Raw genomic sequence first — 23,627 nt, 5'->3', positions numbered from 1 at the left:
CAGTGGATGTTCGAATGCTGTCTGCCAATGAGATCTTTTGATCTGCTGCCAGGTGATGACAGATGATCTGCATTAATCTCGCTCTTTCTCTGACTCTTTCCAAGCAGAGGGCAGCGAGCATGACTAATCGGTTTGAAAAGTGAAATGACGCCACGTGGGATTTCTTTGCTTCTTATTTTCTCTGCTGTCTCCTCCTGTCTTCTCCGTGCCTCACTGTTTGAGGAAAACTCAATGACATCAGCAGAGCTGAGTCAAACTCGCTGCAAAACAACAGGGGAACGAGGTCAGACAAAGCTCTTGTTAGGATGTTTGCACTAAAACTGGCCTATAGTGGAATGGAGGTTGCTTTAGCGCTGGCCTACGCAGTTGCATGTGAGCTCAAGGAGCACTGTTTGGATCCTTACATTGCATTACATTAAACCGTACAAAATGCTAAACAATGTAATCATTTATGAGACGGAGCTGCTCTGGATTGACTTCACGAACACTCCATCGATAAAACACTAAAACAAATTTGCTTATTAACTTTTGTCCAAGTTTTAATTGTGCAGACAGACACCCTGTGGCTTCTCAAATTACCTAAAGAGGAAAGCAAACTTAATTGTAGACTGTTAGCTAGTATTTTCAAGCTGGCTTGTACACTCACTGTAATGTATTATATATATATATATATATATGAGGATGAAAAAAGCTCATAAAAAAGCATTTCTTTCGATATCTTTGAGAACATTTCCAATTAGACTCGCCCTCATGTTGCCAAACTTCTATGACTTCTACTTCTGTGGAACATAAAAGAATATATATATATATACAGTGGGTACGGAGTACATTAATGAGGAAAAAAAATTAACTTAAATGATTTTAGCAAATGGCTGCAATATAACAAAGAGTGAAAAATTTAAGGGGGTCTGAATACTTTCCGTACCCACTGTATATATAAAATGCTTCAAATATTTTTCCTCATACAATGAATGTCAATGGTATGGAAGCTTGTTTCCTCCACACACAGCGTCACACACGGCGGGCTTGAGTGAGCGGAGGCCGGCAGGCTGGAGTGAGCGGCGGCCGGCGGCTGGCGGCTAGAGTGAGCGGAGGCCGGACTTGAGTGAGCGGCGGTGGGCGGGCTAGAGTGAGGAACACAGCGCCTTCACGACATGGCGGTATATTTACAGTAGCAGACATACTAATACTCTAATGACCGCTAGTTGATATGTAGTTGCAGAGTCACTTATCAACAGCTGTTTAAAGGGTACCATCAAAATAATCAAACTGATATTACAATAAAAATAGTTCAAAGCAAATGTGTCATATTACACATTCATCTGATCTGATTTTATGGCTGTTTGAGATAAATTTTTATTAATATTATTATTATTATTATTACTACTTGTAAGTGGTCTTTGACTGCTTTAAGTAAAGTAGCATAAGAAAAATGGCAAGATATGAGACTTATAATACATAACTATGAGAAATATAATCCATTGTAAAAGTGGATGCAACGTGTTCATTGTGTTATAAATCATCATACTATTAAAAGCTATAACCACAAATAAGTAAATATTATAATATATAAAAACTGTTCTTATGAATATTCATGAGATGATACAACATATTATAAGGTTTTTTATAATGCACTATGCATTCATTATAATGCCTTACGCATACTTTTATAATGTATTATAAATACGGGCTTCATAGAAAGTGTTACCGAATTCTGAGATTATATTTTGCAATTCTGACTTTTTTTTCTAATAATTGTGACTTTATATCTTGCAATTCTGACTTTTTTCTCACAATTGCAAGAAAAAAAGTCCAAATTGTGAGATAAAAAGTCACAAATTAGCTTTTTTTTTTAAACAAAACAACACCGAATGGACAAAAACACTGAGATTCTTCAAAATAACATCTTTTGTGCTCCGCAGACAAAAGAAAGTCATGTTTAGCACTATGAGGGTGAGTATATGATGACAGAATTTTCATTTTTCATTCCCTTTAATGCACTCAGTGACATGTAAGAAAATCATCTCTGCTGAAGACAAAAATAACAACACAACAACATATATTATCGACTGGGCTGCACAGAGAAAAAATGGCAGATGAGAATATGTCTGTCTGTCTTCCAGTCTCAAATTAGCCTGAGGGATGCAAGCGCTCGTTCTGACACATGGAGACACACGTTCATGTTTCAAACAGGCCCTGTCAGGGCACACTGACCCCTCGGCAGATGGTGCGTATCACATGTATCACCTCAGAATCATCAGCATGAGAGTTGTCACTATTAAGCCGACCCAGGCCCCTTGCCCTCGCCTCAAAATCCAGGTGTGAGGGTGACGAGACAGGAGCATCATTTCTGCAGGATCATGGCCTTAAATCTATACAGCTCTCGTCTCTAGAAGATCTGGTTCTGCACACAGCACACAAATATTATGCCGATTTCTCTCAGCACCTCCAGTCACAGCTAACAGCTGCTGATGAACGAGAAGTGACGGCTTGTGATGGCGCTTCTCCATTAGAAAAACATAAGCAGCTGTTATTTCAAAAGGGGACGGTGGGCTTATTACCGTGATTTCCAGCGGGATTAGCTCTCCTGCTTGGCTGATTATTTTGCGTGGCTGAGATTCTGCAAGGAAGGTATGTGTTTTGTGTTGCTGACAGATAAAAGCATTTTCCTTTCACCAAGGTCTAGGGATAAAGGACAACATATTTCTTCCAGGAAATTATTATATCCGGTAAAGTCTGAGAAAAGCTATCAGCAAGTCAGTTTTATGTTGGCAAAAAGGGGCATATTGTTTCAGACATCAGAAGATGCGCAATGCTGAATTTGTCATTTTGTAATTTTATGAGGGTAAATGTTACTCTGCAAGACCATTAAAGGAATAGATCACGCAAAAACGAAAATGCCATCATCTACTCACCCTTGTGTTGTTCAAAAGGGCAGAAGGCAATATTTTCAGTGAATAACAATACTCAGTGAATAACATTTAATTTAATTAATTTAATTCAAACCAGTAATCTAAGCGTTGTGCTAAATGTCTCCTTTTGCGTTTAACAGAAAAAATAAATATTTCAAATGACATGATTTTGAAAAGATGATGACGAGGATGAGAAGATGATTAATTTTACACAGTTCGTGACAAGTGACGTCTGTTTGCGATCTTGCCACCTTTTTTGTGCACAAGCTTTTTCCATACACTACTTCTACTGCGTTAGCTAACTGCTAGCAAATGGAAACATGCTGCTCTGAATGAGATGACTAATGTAAAAAATTGTGTTCTGTATGTACAGTAAGTGATAGCTAATAAAATTAACCAAATTAATGAAACAACTCAAATTTGATTGGCAGCCAGACAGTAATCTGCAAATTGCTCGCTTATTCATTGTAGTGAATGCCTCATAGAGTACTAGAGCAATCTTAGACTTCTCTGAAGTAACCACATAAAAGCTGTTTGATTTGTTATGAAAAAATTATAGAGGAGAGGAAAATTCATTGTTGACTGTTAGCTATTTTCAAGTTAGCTTGTACTTTCAACCACTCTGAAGAAAATGAGATTGGTGTAGCTGCTATAATGTATACATCGTTGAAAAAAGCTTCTAAAAAAGTATTTCTGTCAATATTTTTGAGAACATTTTCAGCTAAAATATCAAATATTAGCATTCACAACAGATTTAAAATTTCCAATCATGATATTAAAGGAAAAGTGTCATATTTACTGACCCTCATATCCTTCCAAACCTGTATGACTTACTTATATGAGAAAAAACAAGATATTTTGAGGAATTGTTCAACTGTTTTTGTCCATTCAATAAAAGTCAAAGGAGTCCAAAACAACATTAAATGGATAAAAAACACTGACACATTCTTCAAAACATCTCTTTTTATATCTTGTATCTCTATGTTTGCTAGTTTGGCAAGCTTTGTCCCACTGACAATGAACTGAGAACTTGTGGTTACAGTTTAACATGTAAAACACCCTATGCTCACCTAAATGAAGCCAAGACCACTTACATAAGAAAACTGATACTAACTTGGGAATTACTGAAGAAAAGCAATTATTAAAAAAAAAAACAGGCTAATAACACTCCTGAGCATTTAGAGCAAAAGGCATCAGAGAATTAGTCCTAAGAGTGACTTGATAATGATAATTAAGGAGCTGTATTTTACGGGACTTTTTCCAAAGTAAATATCTGGCTAAATAATCAAACTATAAAGCAGGAAGAGGAAAACTGTAGAGACACAAATATGGTATTTCTGTTCATCCTCAGTTCATGCTAAATTTTAGCCTGAACTTTACTGTGTGTCAGATTCCTGTATGACTTACTTATATGAGAAAAAACAAGATATTTTGAGGAATTGTTCAACTGTTTTTGTCCATTCAATAAAAGTCAAAGGAGTCCAAAACAACATTAAATGGATAAAAAACACTGACACATTCTTCAAAACATCTCTTTTTATATCTTGTATCTCTATGTTTGCTAGTTTGGGAAGCTTTGTCCCACTGACAATGAACTGAGAACTTGTGGTTACAGTTTAACATGTAAAACACCCTATGCTCACCTAAATGAAGCCAAGACCACTTACATAAGAAAACTGATACTAACTTGGGAATTACTGAAGAAAAGCAATTATTAAAAAAAAAACAGGCTAATAACACTCCTGAGCATTTAGAGCAAAAGGCATCAGAGAATTAGTCCTAAGAGTGACTTGATAATGATAATTAAGGAGCTGTATTTTACGGGACTTTTTCCAAAGTAAATATCTGGCTAAATAATCAAACTATAAAGCAGGAAGAGGAAAACTGTAGAGACACAAATATGGTATTTCTGTTCATCCTCAGTTCATGCTAAATTTTAGCCTGAACTTTACTGTGTGTCAGATTCAAGCACAGAATCTTGAAATGCCGCTGTCATAGTTTTCAACTCTCAATCCATGGATTTCATGTTTTTCATTATGAGGTAAACCCTTCAATCACTGAAGACAGTGCGCAGACAGATCTCTCGGCTGACTCTGCTGCTTGTGTAATACCCTGAGCTTTAGTAAAATTTTCACCCCTGCTTCCTGCACTCTTCTGTTTCAGAATTAGAGCACATGGTGGTGGGTCTTGCTGTCCTGGATAAGGAACAGCTGTTTGAATGAATCTTTAATGTTCACTCACGTCAGTGTTTGCCTCTGCCAGCTGTACATCCGTACCATCTTCTTCACAGTTTCAAGTGCCTATCATTCATTAGCCCACCACAGCTCGTTCTCATTTGCAGCCTGCTGTATGCATGTATGCATGTTTTGAAATCTGTCTTTGTTCACTAAAAGTATAGTGGAATATGCATCTCATGAAAATGGACTGTTAATGTCTAGAAGTGTAAAGCCTTATTCAAACTGAATGTTTTTTGAGAATTTGGAGTCTAGTGTTCTTACATGCATTATGTATTTGGCATATGCTTTTATCTATGCTTTTATTATAGGCAATCATATTCAACTTATACATTTTGCTAATGTGTGTTCCCTTCTAATCAAACCCTGATCTTGGTGTTACTAGTATTTTAATAAGTAATAATAATATATGCATTAAAGTTGTATGTAAAAAAGTCTTAATAATGGTTAGAAAAATCACAAATATTATTATGGTTTATTAAACAAATAATACTCATTATAATAATGAAGATAATAATGATAATAATACATATCTACGCACACATAATATATATCTATGCTCCGGGTGTGTGTTCATGGTGCGTGTGTGTATGTTCACTACTGTGTGTGTGCACTTGAATGGGTTAAATGCAGAGCACGAATTCCGAGAATGGGCCACCATACGTGGCCACACGTCACTTCACTTTCACACACTTTGCAACGGTTTTGATGTGTTTATGTCGTCTGTGACCTAGTTTCTCCTCATGTGTCTTGATTTGATTTGTTTCACCTGCCCTTCATCAATTAAGCTCTTAACTGCTGTGTATTTATTCTGCCCTGTCTCTTTCTGATTTCCGGACTCGGAATGTTTGTGCTAGCGTGAATGTGTAGATTTTGAATTAAAAGATACTGAACTCTTCTTCGTCGTCTTCTCTGGCTTTTGGATTATTACACACATTATAGTGTGACACACACACAAAATTATACACATTTGTACCACTTTTTATCTACCGCTAAGGAAATACTTAGCTGTTAAAGCACTTTTTATTTATTTCGTCCTTTGATGCCTTTTCTGAACCAGGACTGCCACAAGGCCCCTCAAAAGAAAGAAGCAAAACTAACAGTCATTGTGTTAAATTTAATATTTCATCTTTTGGTTCACAGCATAACCTAAATTATTTTTAGCAACTTCCTTTAAAAGGCAGGCTATAACCACATATTTACTGCTAATGAATTGCTCTGGGTATTGAGCCATTTACTGCACCGTTGAACTTGATGCAAAGTTTTAAAATAATGTTCTAAGACAGGCCCAAACTCGGTCCTGGAGGGCCGGTGTCCTGAAGAGTTTAGCTCCAACCCCAGTTAAACACACCTGAACCAGCTAATCAAGCTCTTATAGGCATACTAGAAACTTACCAGCAGGTGTGTTGAGGCAAGTTGGAGCTAAACTCTGCAGGACATCGGCTCCTCCAGGACCGAGTTTGGGCAGCCCTGCTCTAAGACAAAATCTCACAAAACTGCTTTTATGGACAAGTTAATGGCTGCTATAGATAGAGATGTCTTACTCTAATTCTAATACCTTATCTGGAAACCGCTGCATATCTGTAGAGTCCACCACTTAACCTGACCGTGGAGTTTATAAAGTGAATCAGAATGAAGAGCCTCTTGCCGGTGCATTTATCTCTCTGTTACCTTTTAGCATAATTACTGCACCATGTTTAACGTCAGCTCAAATACCACACTAATCAGCATCAGAAAAGAGGTCAGACTGTCTTACAATTGTTGCTGGCGTTTGAAAGGATAAAAGCCTGTGCTTGATTCTGCATAACAGCAGATCCTCTGTTCTCTTCTCACCCCTCCTTTTGTAAATCACAATGGCAGATTAAAACAGGAAGGTTGTGGTGTGATTAACAGCAAATGCGGTCTGAACAAGTTTGGACTCCAATTCAAAAGAACAAAAAAGCATGGACAAAAATTCAAATTAAACACAAATTACCTGCTTGCAGGACTCAGATGTGCTTGTAGGAACAAGCCTTGTGGTTTGAGAAGATGACGATCAGTGGATCCATAGAAAATGGCTTGTTATCTATATGAATCAAAAAAGAAGAGAAGAACATTGCTCATTTACTGTTGCTGTGACGAGTGAGTAAACGTGAGCTACCAAATCCTCCCATTGAGAATTCTATTTCCTGTTCTTTATTCATTGGAGGAGGCAGCCGTGGGTGCTCTGGAGAGTAGTGCATTATGGGATTCCATAGTGCTCAAACACAGAGGAGGCCTAATTGGCTCTCAATGAATGGCCATAACCATATATCACAAACCCCATGCCTAAGCTAACAGCCAGCTGAACTATTACTGCTGCAGTTGCCTTTCCCTCATGTGCGCACGCTCGTGTCCCAACTCATTCGGAGACAAATATTAACACAAACAACATGTTTACACAGGAGAAAGAGATGAACAGCTGCATTCACGAGTCACAGACACAAAAGCAAATTCACATTTGAACACACTCAGACATCTGTACACGGAATCTAATACGAACACAGTGAGGAAAAAACACCCATGGCGGTTCATCGGTTGCTCTCTGGCTGTGAATTCACACTGCCTGCACAGCAGACGGGTCCTCACGTCATTTTATTAGCACTCAAGGGTAGGGGAAGAGGTGTCTGCAGGGAACACAGCCACTTCGAGAATATAGGATCTGACTAATGCCCTTTTATTTCTCTTAGTGTCTTTGTGTGTGTGAACATGCGTGTTGTAACCTTTGAAGTGCTTATATACTCGCTAGACTCCATCAATACACCCAGAGGATAACAATATTGCTCATTCACTTAATGTAAATCTACTATTTTAATTAAAATTAATAAATATTTCCACCCAATTCAACTCAAAAATGTACAGCAGCAAGTAAACATTGTATCTAGTTGGCAGTACAAGTAATTTCAACTTTTTTTTAATGCAGACTTGGGTATCTTTGCCAATTTGAACACAATCTGAAATGTTGTTGAGTGAGTGAATCTCACCGGAGTGAGATTTCTTTCATATTTTGCTGTCTATGAGAAACACTTGAGACATTAAAGCTCATTTTTTGACCTTTTTTTCCATTAGAAAACAAAACAAGATTCTTATATTGTAAGACACCTACTTTGATTCCAGAATAAATGTTTGTGACATTCTGGATGCAAAATATCTTATCCTCAAATCCATAAATCAGACAACACTAGACATTTAATTCACCACTCAAAGATGTTGAATGTGATGTGCACACACAGTCTGTTCCTGCCCTGGTTTCCTAGGAAAAGAAGTCATAGATTAGGGCACAGGAAGAGAGAGCGAGAAGAAAAAAAAGGGGAAAAATAAAAATAAATAAATCACTTATAATAAGTCACTTATGAGGTTCAATGTCATTTAGGACGCTGTCTTAGAATATAACTTCCATTGTGTGCAGCAAGCGGCAAGACAGCACACTTTGTTTTGTAACAAAGTTCATGTATTTTTGTAGTCCGTGAATTTTTTTTTTTTATTTGTGGTCTTTTGATCTCTATATAAATCTCTATATAACATATCGCTACAAGAAGTATATAAACCTCACATGCTGTATTCCTACATGCCAATCATAACAGAAACATACCCAACACGACCTTCAGGGTTTGATCTAAAAAATAATACTTGCACATGTTAGCAGAAAAACACAACAACATATGTCGGCCTATAATAGAGATTGAAGGATTCTATACAATAGCGGCGGTGAGAGTAAATGTGTGCCAGCACTGGGAAATAAGGTTGTGGAGCTGATTGCTGAGAGGCACAGATAACCCTGAGCTGCAGGGTCAGAGTTCCTCATTTAAAGTGCTACTGCTGGCTCCACAGACGAGCCAAACTGTGAATAAGAGCATAATAAGTGAGCTGTGATTTTAAACAATGACAGCTCATCCAGGTACATGTACAGCACCTTGCCACCAACTAGGACATATAGCTGAACTTGAGAATGCGATAACGATGTGAAGAGAGTATTTTTAAGACAAAGGAGAAAATAATGCTTATTTATTTTTCCTAAGGGAATTGGTGGATACTATAGATTTATATACTTCAGTGTGTGTGAGCTTATAATGATTTATTATATCAGTAAAACCTATTATAATTTAAGACAATAAATATAAGAGAGCAGGGAGCTGTCCGTGGTGCTGATCATTAAGCTACAATTTACAGTATGTCTCATTTACGGAGTATGTTCTGAATTAGTCTATTACTTTCTAAGTGATTAATAAAAAACACATAATGGCTATAGAAATTAATGAAATTATGAATATTTGACTTGTATGTAAGTGGATATGAAGAGCCATTCATTTTATTTAATTAATATTGTGATTTGAATAGAAGAGCTCTGTTCCAAAACATAGTGAGCTGCTGTCTAACACAGCATCTTAACCATCATGGAACCTCATAAGAGAGCAATTTGGAATGGCTCTGCACAGAAGACTCAACACACAATTGATTTTAATAGAATTATTAGTGATGTGATACTCTTAGCAGCAAAAAAAGAGTACACACAAATATTGAAAGAATCCATTTTTACTTGCACTAAACTATGTTTTATTGGTGCTTTTCAGTTTAGAATGAAATACACTACTTTATTTTTTAAAGAAATTAATAATTTTATTCAGCAAGGATGCATTAAACTGATGAAAAGTAAAGACATTTATACGGTTATAGATTTCTATTTCAAATAAATGCTATTCTTTTGAAGTTTCTATTCATCAAAGGATCCTGAAAAAATGTATCATGCTTTCAACACAAATGTTATCCAGTTTTCATCATTGATAGTAATAAAAAAAATATTACTTGAGTACCAAATCAGCATATTAGAATGGTTTCTGAAGGATCATGTGACACTGAAGACTGCAGTAGTGACTGCTGAAAACTCAGCTTTTCCATCACAAGAATAAACTACATTTTAAAATGAATAAAATAGAAAATATTAGTTTTTAATGGTAATAACATTAATCAATACTGCTGTTTTACTGTATTTTTAATTAAATAAATGCAGCCTTGATTGGCATAAGAGACTTCTTTCAAATACATTAAACAGCCTTACAGACCATACACTTTTAAACTTTTGGTCCGCCTTTCTCTTGGCTCATGTATTATCTTGGGTTTATGTTTTCACTGAGCATTCTGGGATTATGAAAGATGCATGTTATTGAATTAGGCTAAAACAAGCTATCTTAGGAGGTAACATTAAGTTGCTTTCCTTTTGGAACAGCCTATGCATCAGAAGTGCACCTACCGCATAATACCTAAAACTGCCTCAGGTTTTGAAAGAGAAAGTGTTCTTGAAAGTCACTGACTTCAGGATATTTCCACATCAGGTTCAAGTACAGTGTAGTCTATTTTTGAATCATGCTGCAGTACATAAAAATTGCTTTCAATTCTCCTTACACTGTATAAATTCTCACAATGAGTTCAAGAAGAGAAAAACTTGTGTGACTTGTTAGCAGAACAGTTCTTACCCAATTAACTGTCTTTGTTTGATAAAGCAGCACTGACCTCTGTTTACACACTCATCTTCCCCTGATTTGTTTTCACACTGTATGGCTTTAATTAGCTTTGGCCCTTGCTTCAGGGAATTTGTAAATCCAAATGGATATTTGCCCAGTGTAAGGACAATATCATCCTACCCATTTCTTTTTGAGAAGTTGGATAGTGTAAATCACTTTGCAATTTTTTATGAGTTCTCTGTTTACATTGCCCTAGAGGGAGATGATTTTATTATTTTCAGCCGACTAAGAAAAACTGCAACCTTGGGGAAAAAAAACTCTATAATAATTGGTTCAGTATAGTTGCTCATAGCATACAATAAGTTTACAATTTTTACAGCATTTAGTTCTCCTGATACCTGTGTAATTTTGCAATTCCAGATTCACACATCTGCAGGTTTGTCATGGTGGCACTATTCAATGTAGGATGTCTGCATCTACAGACCAGATGCAAACTACAACCAAGAAACAAGTTTGACTACAGTCAAGCTACTCTTTTGAAAGTTACAGTATGTTGGCAACACAACAGGCTACTAACAAATGTGGTTAACCCCCCAAAACTGAAATTTACTAACCCTCAGACCATCCAAGATATAGATGATTTTCTTCATCAGAACAGATTTGGAGAAATGTAGCATTACATCACTTGATCACCAATGGATCCACTGCAATGAATGGGTGCCATCAGAATGAGAATCAAAGAATCAAAACAAAGTAATCCACATGACTCCAGTCCATCAATAAATGTCTTTTGAAGTGAAAAGTTGCATGTTAGTAGTAAATCCAAAATAAATCGATCATTAAAACATTTTTAACTTCAAAATGTTGCTTCCTCCTAAAATACGATTGTCTCATCTCAGGAGAAAAATATGCACAGATGAAACATAATTTACAAGTGAAAACAATCCAGAACAGTATTAAAAAACATATCTTTATTAAACAATTTTTTTTCTTACAAACACACACTGGAATCGTGTAGATTACTTATGGACTATTGTGATGCTTTTATCGGCTGTTTGGACTTTCATTCTGATGGCCCCCATTCACTGCAGATAATCCATCAGTGAGCAAGTGATGTAATGCAAAATTTCTTCAAATCTGTTCCAATGAAGAAACAAACTCATCTACATTCAACAAAACACACACACACTCACACAAATACTAACTAAATACTTAAGCACTGAGATTCTTTAAACCATCTTCTTTTGTGTTCCACATAAGAAAGAACGTCATACAGATTTGGAATGACATGAGGGTGAATAAATGACAGTAGTTTTCATTTTCTGGGCGGACTATCTCTTTAAGTGAGCAATATCATTTGTAAATGTTACCAGAGCTGAAAAAAATTCTGTTCCATGTTTTAGGACTACACACTGAATGGCTATATAGCCTACAGTACAATGTAAAAAAAAAAAAAAAGGAAAAAAAAGTCTGTGCTCTACACTGCTGCTTGTCGGAAAAGGTAGCTTGTTACTGGAAAAGTTTCACTATTTTGAAAATATCTGAGATACTGTCACTTTACTGAAAAATGTAGTGAACAATTGGGGGCTCGTCCAGGATCCTGTAAAACTTGATCATTTGATTAGGCCTGAGTCACTGTGTTTGATTTGATATTTTCATTTGTTGTGAAAGTAGGTTAGTAATGGAGTTTGATATATCTTCATTTACTCAAAATCCAACGTTGGAAATATTTAATAAGTGCAGGAAAGATGACCTGCTACAGATTGCAGATTTATTTTGTGTTGCTGTGTCATCTAATGCTATTAAACAAATGATAAAGGCTGAGTTGTACAATAGATTGGTGGACATTCAGATCTTGCCACTGGACAGTGGTGTTAAAGAGGGGGCTGTTGCATCGGTGGTGGCTGATGAGGAGGCTCCCGCTGACATGAGTCCTTTTGTTGCTCACAATGATCCCTGGTTGGCAATCAGGTTAAAAGAACTTGAATTGCAGATAAAAAGGCAAGATTATGAGAACCAGCTGTTGCGTTTGCAGGAGATAGAACTGGAGATTGCAAGATTACGTGGTCATGATAGACTTAGCTCTTTTACCTCTGCTCAGCCCACAGTAGATATTACTTCTACTCTCTCTGGAGTTTCAACAGCAGTGCATGGTATCAGTACTCCATCGGTATTTGATGCTAGTAAGGATGTTAAGTTGGTGCCTCCTTTCAGGGAAGCTGAGGTGGACGCATACTTCACTACCTTTGAGCGAGTGGCAGCTACCATGAGATGGCCCAAAGACAGGTGGGCATTGCTACTGCAGTGCAGGTTGGTAGGTAAGGCCCAGGAAATGTGTTCCGCTTTACCAATTGAACCGAGGTTGGATTATGAAGTTGTGAAGACTGCCGTGTTAAGGGCTTATGAATTGGTACCTGAGACTTACAGGCAGCAATTTAGAGCCCACGGGAAATCAGCTAATCAAACCTTTGTGGAGTTTGCTCAATCCAGATGTGTTACATCTGTTCACCCTGTCGTAGATTCTTCTTCTTTCTCAACTCGGTCTTCTCTCTACAGGCCTTTCATGTTGTCTGGGTCAGTGGCACTCACTAAAAATCAAAACCTAGGCAGATTACCATATTGAGGGACACGGGAGCAGGCCAGTCTCTCATAGTGGATAGTGTCTTACCATTTTCCACCAAGACATTTGCATGGACTAAAGTGCCTGTTCATGGTGTGGGGCTAGGGTGTTTTGAGGTTCCATTGCATAATGTCTCTATGAAATAAATTGGTTAGAGGACAAGTGCAAATTGGTGTATGCGCCAGACTTCCTGTTGATGGTGTTGACCTTATTCTAGGTAACGATTTGGCTGGGCATATGGTGTTCTCCCAAAAGCTGGTAGCAAATCCTGGGTGATGTGTAGATGTGCTACTGTGTCAACCCCTTAAAACCTGTAATTTGAAGTTTAGTGGTGTTTAACTTTTGTCAAAACGTGGTTTGACATTTATGGGTGGGGGTGTTATGTCTTGAGACATATTGTGTATGTGTCTTGCTTTGCTGTTTCTCTCTCTCTCTTTCTTTCTCTTTTGTCATCCTTTCTTTCACAGGATTGGATACTACCAAAGTGATGTCCAGATCTGATTGGTGCTAATGGGACCAAGGAGCAGCAATAAAAGGATCTGTTGTGCCTGAGGAGGGAGCTCTGATCAACTTGTGATTTCCTGTTGTTCCATTGCACATGTGCTATTGTGTGTTTGCTACAGTGTGTTGTCGCTGTTAGCTTGCCTGTTGATCTGCCTGTTGTGTGCAGTGTGAATTTTGGTTTTGAGTTGATAAGTTGTTGTCAATCTCATTTCCATTTTGTATATTTTGTAAAGTATTGTAAATACTCTTTTCCACACTTGGAAGCTGTAGGGGGTGAGTGCCATTTTCTTTTGTAAATATTGTTTTCTCCTGTTTTTCATTAGATAGGGAGTTAGGGTAACGTGTTGTATTTTTATTTTGTTTTTCTTTTGTTAGGGAATTTAGTCTTCTGTTAGGAGCTAGCTTGGTGTTTTGTTTGTTGTTTTGGCCTTTGCTCACCTCTGAAGTTGTGCTTTCACTCGTGGTTCTGTAAATAAATGTATAAAGGATCTTTGATTTGTTAACGTCAGTTTATTATTTCTAATAATTATGTTTGTTGTAGGCCTGTTCTGAGTTTCAGTTTTCAGGTTAGCATTCAGGAACTGCACTGCTTTTATGACAAAACCAGGACTGCAAATCTGCTATGTATAAACAGAACTATGTTTCCTTTTCCAATTTTGTTTCCTGCAAACTCTATAATGGAAGGATGTTTGAAAGATTACAGATGAACAGATAATCCTTTCTTGTGTCCTCTGCTATTGTTTTAGATAGGAAATAACATTTTCACACGTCTTACTCTTCTTTCTCTCTCTGTGATGGATACCTGTTTCAGCCTGTAGATTTCCTTGTGACAGCATGCTCTCCCACCACTGATGAAACTGAAGGAACTTTCTCAAGCTGTCAAAGATTTCCCTCTATCTCACATAACTGACAGGCAAACCGTCATTACAGACTCTCACTCTCTCTCTCTTTCAATTATCTTGTGTGCGCACACACACAAATACAAAAATCAGAGATATGTCTGCTGTCAAATTGGGACTAAGACTGATTTTCTTTGGAAGGAAGAAAAGAAAATAATGCTTTTACTTAAGAGATGATGCCAACCCCTCAGAGGACCTCAGATGATGCCAACCCTGAAACAACATACAGAACTACCACATTTTGCTATAAGATTGATTGCATCATATAATAATTGCTGTTAATAGTGTTATTTGTCTGTTTTATTACGTCTTAAATTGATTTTTCCGTACATTTTTTGCCATATGTACATTAATTCACAGTCACCACTGATAAGCTACCTCTAAATATTGTAGAAACTTAATTTGCTGTAAAGTTGCTTTGCTATGATTTGTATAGTGAAAAGCGCTGTACAAATAAACTTGACTTGACTTGACTTTTTCAATTATCTTGTGTGCGCACACACACAAATACAAAAATCAGAGATATGTCTGCTGTCAAATTGGGACTAAGACTGATTTTCTTTGGAAGGAAGAAAAGAAAATAATGCTTTTACTTAAGAGATGATGCCAACCCCTCAGAGGACCTAAGATGATGCCAACCCTGAAACAACATACAGAACTACCACATTTTGCTATAAGATTGATTGCATCATATAATAATTGCTGTTAATAGTGTTATTCGTCTGTTTTATTACGTCTTAAATGGATTTTTCCGTACATTTTTTGCGATATGTACATTAATTCACAGTCACCACTGATAAGCTACCTCTAAATATTGTAGAAACTTAATTTGCTGTAAAGTTGCTTTGCTATGATTTGTATAGTGAAAAGCGCTGTACAAATAAACTTGACTTGACTTGACTTTTACTTTTACTGAAGAACTTTACTAAAGTGCTGCACAAAAGAAAAAGGTACATTATGTTATCTGCTATCTTCTCAGAAACATTATTTGTCAGCTTCAAACCACATTGACCCTTTCTTTTGTCTCTTTCCCTCTATCTCACATAACTGACAGGCAAACCGTCATTACAGACTCTCACTCTCTCTCTCTTTCAATTCTCTTGTGTGCGCACACACACAAATACAAAAATCAGAGATATGTCTGCTGTCAAATTGGAACTAAGACTGATTTTCTTTGGAAGGAAGAAAAGAAAATAATGCTTTTACTTAAGAGATGATGCCAACCCCTCAGAGGACCTCAGATGATGCCAACCCTGAAACAACATACAGAACTACCACATTTTGCTATAAGATTGATTGCATCATATAATAATTGCTGTTAATAGTGTTATTTGTCTGTTTTATTACGTCTTAAATTGATTTTTCCGTACATTTTTTGCCATATGTACATTAATTCACAGTCACCACTGATAAGCTACCTCTAAATATTGTAGAAACTTAATTTGCTGTAAAGTTGCTTTGCTATGATTTGTATAGTGAAAAGCGCTGTACAAATAAACTTGACTTGACTTGACTTTTACTGAAGAACTTTACTAAAGTGCTGCACAAAAGAAAAAGGTACATTATGTTATCTGCTATCTTCTCAGAACCATTATTTGTCAGCTTCAAACCACATTGACCCTTTCTTTTGTCTCTTACAAAGATATCCCATCCATAACTCAATGTGCATGCTGTCAAGATGTTTTTAAACAGGCAAGCTAAAATAAATTACCATAATGGGTCTTTCATTTCAGGTGCAATCACATTAGTACACAGAATTAGCAAACATGTTAATCTATAATGAAGTCAATAACGTATTCATGTTAGATTGAGGTTGAGGTTAGAAGGTCACACATGAATTATGAATGATACAAAAAGAGATTCTGGAGATCTGAGCACACTGTGGGAATGCCATGTGCCTGTTTTATGGATTCTGTTAATAAAGGCTTGCCCACAGAGATGCAACATATATAGCAGATCAATAGAATTATAAGACATGCAGCCAATAAGCATGTGCCACACAAAGCAAGACAAATAAATGCAGGCAAAGTCAATATGATTGTAAATAAATCCAGCTGCACTCCCTTATATGGCTTATCCTATGTGCTATTACTGCTGGGGGCTTTCTGCACAAATCAAATTGCCATGCATTTGAGATTGAAAGAGAAATATAAGAAAAGGCAAACATAGTGTTTAAAATTCATAATTTGAGAAAAGATGTAGGGTTAACTAAGGCCAACGAGAGCTCGCAAGTCACAAGCATAACGTGAGACCTGTGGAGAGAGAAGCCATTGATTTTTCACAAAAGTGCCAGTTCATCATTCTGGGAGACACTTGCAATCGATCCTTCCTTTCATTTGTTTGTGATTTTGTTAGTTTCAAAGCTGGTCTCCATGATAAATTTGACACCAAGCCACACATCTAAAAAATGAGGAATGCCCAGATGAAGAGATAGGGGGATGAAATATAAATGTGGAAGATTTATGTACTTTTGATAGTCCTTGGGTGCATGGGCTTGAAAAACAGATGCAAGACTCTATCACGTCTGAAAGCTAAAATCCAACATCATTTTCTTTCTTTCTTTCTTTTTCTCTTTCTTTCTTTCTTTCTTTCCTTTTCTTTGAAGGGGTAATTAACACTTAATAATATAAAAAAATACTAAGCAGTACAACTGTTTTCAACATTGATAATAAGAAGTGTAAGAAATGTTTCTTAAGCACCAAATCAGCATATCAGCATGAGTTCTGAAGGATCATGTAACACAGAAGACTGAAGTAAAGACTGAAACTAAAACTATTTTAAAATAGATTAAAATGGAAAAATAAATGGTTATAATATTCACAATATTAATATTTTTTTACAGTTTTTTATATAAAATGAATGCAGTCTTGGTGAGTATAAGAGATGTCTTTCAAAAACATTTTGTAAAGGGACGGAAAAATACAGTTAAATGAATTTCTTTGAATTTCGTTTTATTTTACTTGCTTGCATTCAAATTCAAATTGCATTTTTTTAAAGCATTCCCAATTCAATTTTGACTGCCACACAAGCCTGCTATATACATTCAACCATTGTGAAAGATTCCATTAACATCAAACAAAACCAAAAACTGTTCTAAAGCACATCCCACAGTGCAGCCAGTGTACAGTCTATTACCTTCAGTGGGCACTTTCATCTGAATCCTGTCTTTAATCATTTCACAGCATCCGTTGAGAGTTGTGGGAAGTAAAAAAGGGGGATGCATCCAGAAACCCCTCTTTCCCCTGCTACAGCAAAGAAAGAACCAAACCTATGACCTCGACCCACCACTCCAGCTGCTATAAAAAAGCCAGTATCTTGGGTAAAAGCTAATGCAGCTTCAAAGGATGTAGGCAGTATGAAAGACTAGAAGGGACCACTGACTGTGACGCCTATCTGAGAGAAACACGGCTTCTGCTGTCTGATTAATCTGGATTTAGATGAATCAACCTTAAAAGGTGGATTTCATCTCGGAATGATAATGGAGTAGCAATTTGATTTTGTGTGTTCTATGGTATTAAGATAAATCTGGTCAAATCGAAAACATTTAATCTGGAATGGACAAAAGGTACATCTAATATTTACTTTTACTGTAATTACACTTCATACTCTTTCATAATTTTAAATAAACCCAAAATGTGCCACAGTTCCTGTCTGGTATCCAATAGGCAAGGCTTGCCTATCCCTCCTGAACCCTCTCCCCAAGCCTTTAAACTACTATTAATACCTAATGGGCTTCCTCATTAGATGCCCTTCCAAACATGTTCTGAGCTCCATTTACTGTCGGGCCTCATGCCTCCATGAACAAATGTGAGTCGTCTGCCTTATCCGGTTCCCTCTGCGCGTAGCAAACATCTAATACGGGCACCAAATGCTCCAATCTTGAAAGACTTCCTGTTTGAGTGCCTGTTTGTAAGTGCTTGTGTATCTGTAGCCCAACTACTTGTTATTTTTTGTGTAGAGAACAGACAAAGCTGTGAGGAAGTGTTCACATCTATCACGTCTTTGCTCCCCAGGAAAGCTCAGGAAATCCCTTGCAACTTTTACTGTAAGTAAAGAGCATATTACACACTGCTTGGCCTTGAAATGCATTAGCAGTACATAGAGACAGATAGATATATGGATAGAAAGGCTCTGTGAAAGGCTTATAAAATAACAAGGCTCTTTTTATATACTGTACTTGCTTGCTATCAAATATACACTTTGAGTCAAAGGTTTGGAATAATTAAGGATTAAAAACTCTTATGCTCACCAATGCTGCAGTGATACAGAAATTACACCGGAATATATATTTTTTATTTTTACATTTTAAAATATAATAAAATAGGAAAACTATTTTTGTTTTCACTGTATTTTTTTTTTTTCAAATAAACGAAGCCTTGGTAAGCATAAGAATATTCTTTCAACATTCAACATTTATAAAATCCACATAAGAAAGAACATATTTATTCCAAGAAAAGTGGTATTTAAATATTCATTTCAACATTTGAGCTTTCAGCTCTTGTGTAATTGCAAATGCACTATGATTTGCATTTGATTTGGTACTTACTACCAATCCATTGCAGTCACATATTGAGGATATCTTTCTAGGATGATGTCTTTTTAAAAGCTGTTATTTGACAAAGCAGAACTGCACTCTTGCACTTAAACTTTCATCTAAAAATGTTGTTTTATTGAGGGGAAAAAATAATCAGAAGCATTCAAAATAATTTCCAATTCAATAAACTCAAAATGCAACTTGTTCTAAATTGTATGGGGATAGGGAATGGGAGTAAGATTAATTTTTCAGTATTCTGATAAGCATGTAAACCAAGTCAAGTCAAATGTATTTGTATAGTGTGCTTACAATACACATTGTTTCAAAGCAGCTTTTCAGAAAACCATACTGTTAATGTTTATATTATCTTAATATCTTCATGCCTTATACTCTTATTTAGAAACTGGGCGAGGATATTATTTGACATTTTGTAAAAATACAAGCAATCAAGCATTTGAAATATGCTATATATTATATACCACCCTATGTGAGTATACTGTATTTATGTGGATAAAGTTGGACAACTATATCCAACATTATATAAAGAGCTGGGCGATAACATAGTTACATTTTGTAACAATATGAACAATCAAGCAGTTGAGATTTGCCATATAGTACATATAATTTTTTGTGTATTTATTGTATTTTATACAATACTATACTATATTTTGCAATGATATAAATACCAAGAATAACAAGGAAATTAAAGTTGCACTCAGTAACTTTTTGATTATCTTGCACTGTCTGATATGGCATTTTATAACGAGTGGTGCCCCATGTAATAAATTAAAAAAGAAAATCAGAAATTTTCTAATAAATATCCTTTTTAATTGTGTGTGTGTGTGTGTCTTAAGTCTAAATCTAATGAAATTTAGTGGGAAAAAAAGCTAAGGTTAAACGTGTGCTACAACTATTATGAATAATGGGAAACTCAACTGGCTACATAAACACGAGCATGTATCTATGAAGAATGCTTTGACTGGTATGAACTGGGATAAAACTGTCAGTGATGGACCACAGACACACCAACTAAAACTGGTCAATTGCTCTGAGCTTATTTGACATTTTGTAAAAATACAAGCAATCAAGCATTTGAAATATGCTATATATTATATACCACCCTATATGAGTATACTGTATTTATGTGGATAAAGTTGGACAACTATATCCAACATTATATAAAGAGCTGGGCGATAACATAGTTACATTTTGTAACAATATGAACAATCAAGCAGTTGAGATTTGCCATATAGTACATTTAATTTTTTTCGTGTATTTATTGTATTTTATACAATACTATACTATATTTTGCAATGATATAAATACCAAGAATAACAAGGAAATTAAAGTTGCACTCAGTAACTTTTTGATTATCTTGCACTGTCTGATATGGCATTTTATAACGAGTGGTGCCCCATGTAATAAATTAAAAAAGAAAATCAGAAATTTTCTAATAAATATCCTTTTTAATTGTGTGTGTGTGTGTGTGTCTTAAGTCTAAATCTAATGAAATTTAGTGGGAAAAAAAGCTAAGGTTAAACGTGTGCTACAACTATTATGAATAATGGGAAACTCAACTGGCTACATAAACACGCGCATGTATCTATGAAGAATGCTTTGACTGGTATGAACTGGGATAAAACTGTCAGTGATGGACCACAGACACACCAACTAAAACTGGTCAATTGCTCTGAGACATTTAATGACCCTTCCCATAAATCCCCTTTCCAAAGAAAATAGCGATTAATTAACATAGTGAGTGGATTACAAGACTGCACTGACTTGTGGATTAATTTGCACTGTTATTCCTAACATCTCCAAGCTACAATGACTGGGGCTCTTTTTAATGGCCAGTTTCCACTAGACAAGCACATAGAACGAGACATAAAATTGCTGGGTGATAACATTACTAATCATAAAGCTAACTATTAGAACAGATGAGCCTCTTCCTGAAATGGCTTTGATTTTTGAGGATAGAAAAGACAGATCAATGCCAACAGATCAATTGACAACAACAATGGGTCACAGCATGGAACTATTGTGAACGCCACTTCACTGAAGATGTAATAAATTAAAAAAGAAAATCAGAAATTTTCTAATAAATATCCTTTTTAATTGTGTGTGTGTGTGTGTGTCTTAAGTCTAAATCTAATGAAATTTAGTGGGAAAAAAAGCTAAGGTTAAACGTGTGCTACAACTATTATGAATAATGGGAAACTCAACTGGCTACATAAACACGCGCATGTATCTATGAAGAATGCTTTGACTGGTATGAACTGGGATAAAACTGTCAGTGATGGACCACAGACACACCAACTAAAACTGGTCAATTGCTCTGAGACATTTAATGACCCTTCCCATAAATCCCCTTTCCAAAGAAAATAGCGATTAATTAACATAGTGAGTGGATTACAAGACTGCACTGACTTGTGGATTAATTTGCACTGTTATTCCTAACATCTCCAAGCTACAATGACTGGGGCTCTTTTTAATGGCCAGTTTCCACTAGACAAGCACATAGAACGAGACATAAAATTGCTGGGTGATAACATTACTAATCATAAAGCTAACTATTAGAACAGATGAGCCTCTTCCTGAAATGGCTTTGATTTTTGAGGATAGAAAAGACAGATCAATGCCAACAGATCAACTGACAACAACAATGGGTCACAGCATGGAACTATTGTGAATGCCACTTCACTGAAGCTGATCAACTTGTACAGCCACTCAAAACTGCTCTGAGAGAATACACACACACACACAAATGAACACATGCTTACCTTACAGCACTGTTTTCTCTGGTGACAACTATATCAGTGTAATATGAGAGGGATGAGTGCCAGGCTGAGGTTCTGGCAGGCCTCCTCTGTGCAGAGATTTCCTTCTCACATCTCATTTCCACCTTTCTGAGAAGGAGTGCATATGATAATGTCCAGTCCTTGACATCTCACTGTGTCAAACAGTGAAAGGCCCAATCAATTAGCACTTTCAAATGGCTGTAAAATGGCAAAAAGTTGTCCCGTTTGATCATGAATAACTTAAGGTTAAAAGATTTTAAAAGATTTAGAGTAACTATTAAAGACAAAAAAAGCTGTGAACTGACATCAAAAACAAGAAACTTTTTTGAGGAGGTACCAGTGACAGTCATAAGACAACACCAAAATAAAATAAACACCATCCTTAAATAAGCATATATCCATCAATATGAGTAATTTCTTATTTCATAAACCAAGCAAAATTTCTGACATGACAGCCACTGAATCTTATGTAAATAAAATAAAACCAGAATCAAACAACATCCATAAATAAGTGCATATCCTTAAATAATAGTAATTTCTTAATTTCTGACGTGACAGACACTGAATCCCATACATATGACAATGCCAAGAGGATAAAATAAAATAAACAATATGATTTCATAAGTGTATATAAGAATAATTTCTTATTTACTAAACCAAGCAAAATTTCAGCTGACATGACAGTCACTGAATCCAATTGTTGTATTAATAAAAGCAGCTTTGAAAAAACATCACATGAGCGGTGCTTCAAAAATATATTCGACTCAAAAATCTGAGTGGGCATGAATAGACCTGACGTTTCTGATTGCAGGAACGTATCAGTTACCCACCTTGTTCCTGAGCTCACACATTCTTTTGTCCATTATAAACTGTTCCAGACTCCCTATCTCTGGCTGGAAAGGCATTATTGGCTATCTGGCCAATAATTTTTTATGCTTTGCCTCTGATGGTGATACAATCTTTAATCCAGTACTAGCCAACTTGTCCTCGCATCGTTCATGCACTCCGGCAGGGGCAGAATGAGCAGAGCGCCTATCTCTAGCACCTTAAAGGGGTCATATGATGCGATTTCAAGTTTTCCTTTCTCTTTGGAGTGTTACAAGCTCTTGGTGCATAAAGAAGACTCTAAAGATATTATTTATAAAAGTTAAGAGTCAGCCACACCTACCTAAAATGCCTCATTCTAACACGCCCCACATATCTACGTCACTATGTGGAAATATTAGCATAATGCCACCCAAATGTGCACACAAAGAAAGAAGGCGTGGTTTCAGGAACAGCAGTAGTGTTGATGCAGCCATGTCAGGGAGACGGTGTGTGTTTCAGTGCGAAAACAAAATCAGTTTATTTGGCCTTCCGGAAGTAGATGCAATTAGGAATCATTGGTTAAGATTTATTTACAACAGAACAGCACAACCCAGATGTTCGAATTTGTGCAACACATTTTATGGAAGAGTACAAGGCTGGCTGTGCACAAAGGCTATTTCTAAAAAAAAAAAGGGTCAATTCCGACTTTGCTACGACAAACTGGCACTTCTGAATCAGCGACTGTAAGTATGTTTTGTTATTAGTTTAAGTATTTGCTATTGACTGTTCAAATGCGGAGTTTTGCGCAGCGCAGAGTAACGCGTCGTGTGTGTGTGTGTGTG

The 23,627-nt window shown here is 36.3% G+C and overlaps 1 protein-coding gene across 2 annotated transcripts in view; it reads right to left on the bottom strand.

Annotated features, from left to right (window-relative positions):
* LOC107583810 (alpha-1,3-mannosyl-glycoprotein 4-beta-N-acetylglucosaminyltransferase C-like) overlaps positions 1 to 23,627 on the bottom strand; it is a 116,387-nt gene that overhangs the window by 52,305 nt on the left and 40,455 nt on the right. Inside the window, exons 1-2 of one of the 2 annotated variants that reach the window (XM_016270149.1) lie at positions 17,782 to 17,924; positions 7,122 to 7,211 (exon numbers count right to left, since the gene is read on the bottom strand). The gene's annotated coding sequence lies outside the window, so the exon portion shown is untranslated. Of the gene's footprint in view, positions 1 to 7,121; positions 7,212 to 17,781; positions 17,925 to 23,627 lie in introns of those variants that run through there. The other variant, XM_016270148.1, reaches the window with a different exon arrangement.

This window comes from Sinocyclocheilus grahami, unplaced genomic scaffold (assembly GCF_001515645.1).
Source record: "Sinocyclocheilus grahami isolate Dianchi unplaced genomic scaffold, SAMN03320097.WGS_v1.1 scaffold55.1, whole genome shotgun sequence".
Classification (NCBI taxonomy): domain Eukaryota; kingdom Metazoa; phylum Chordata; class Actinopteri; order Cypriniformes; family Cyprinidae; genus Sinocyclocheilus; species Sinocyclocheilus grahami.
This window is presented reverse-complemented; position numbering and strand designations above follow the sequence as displayed.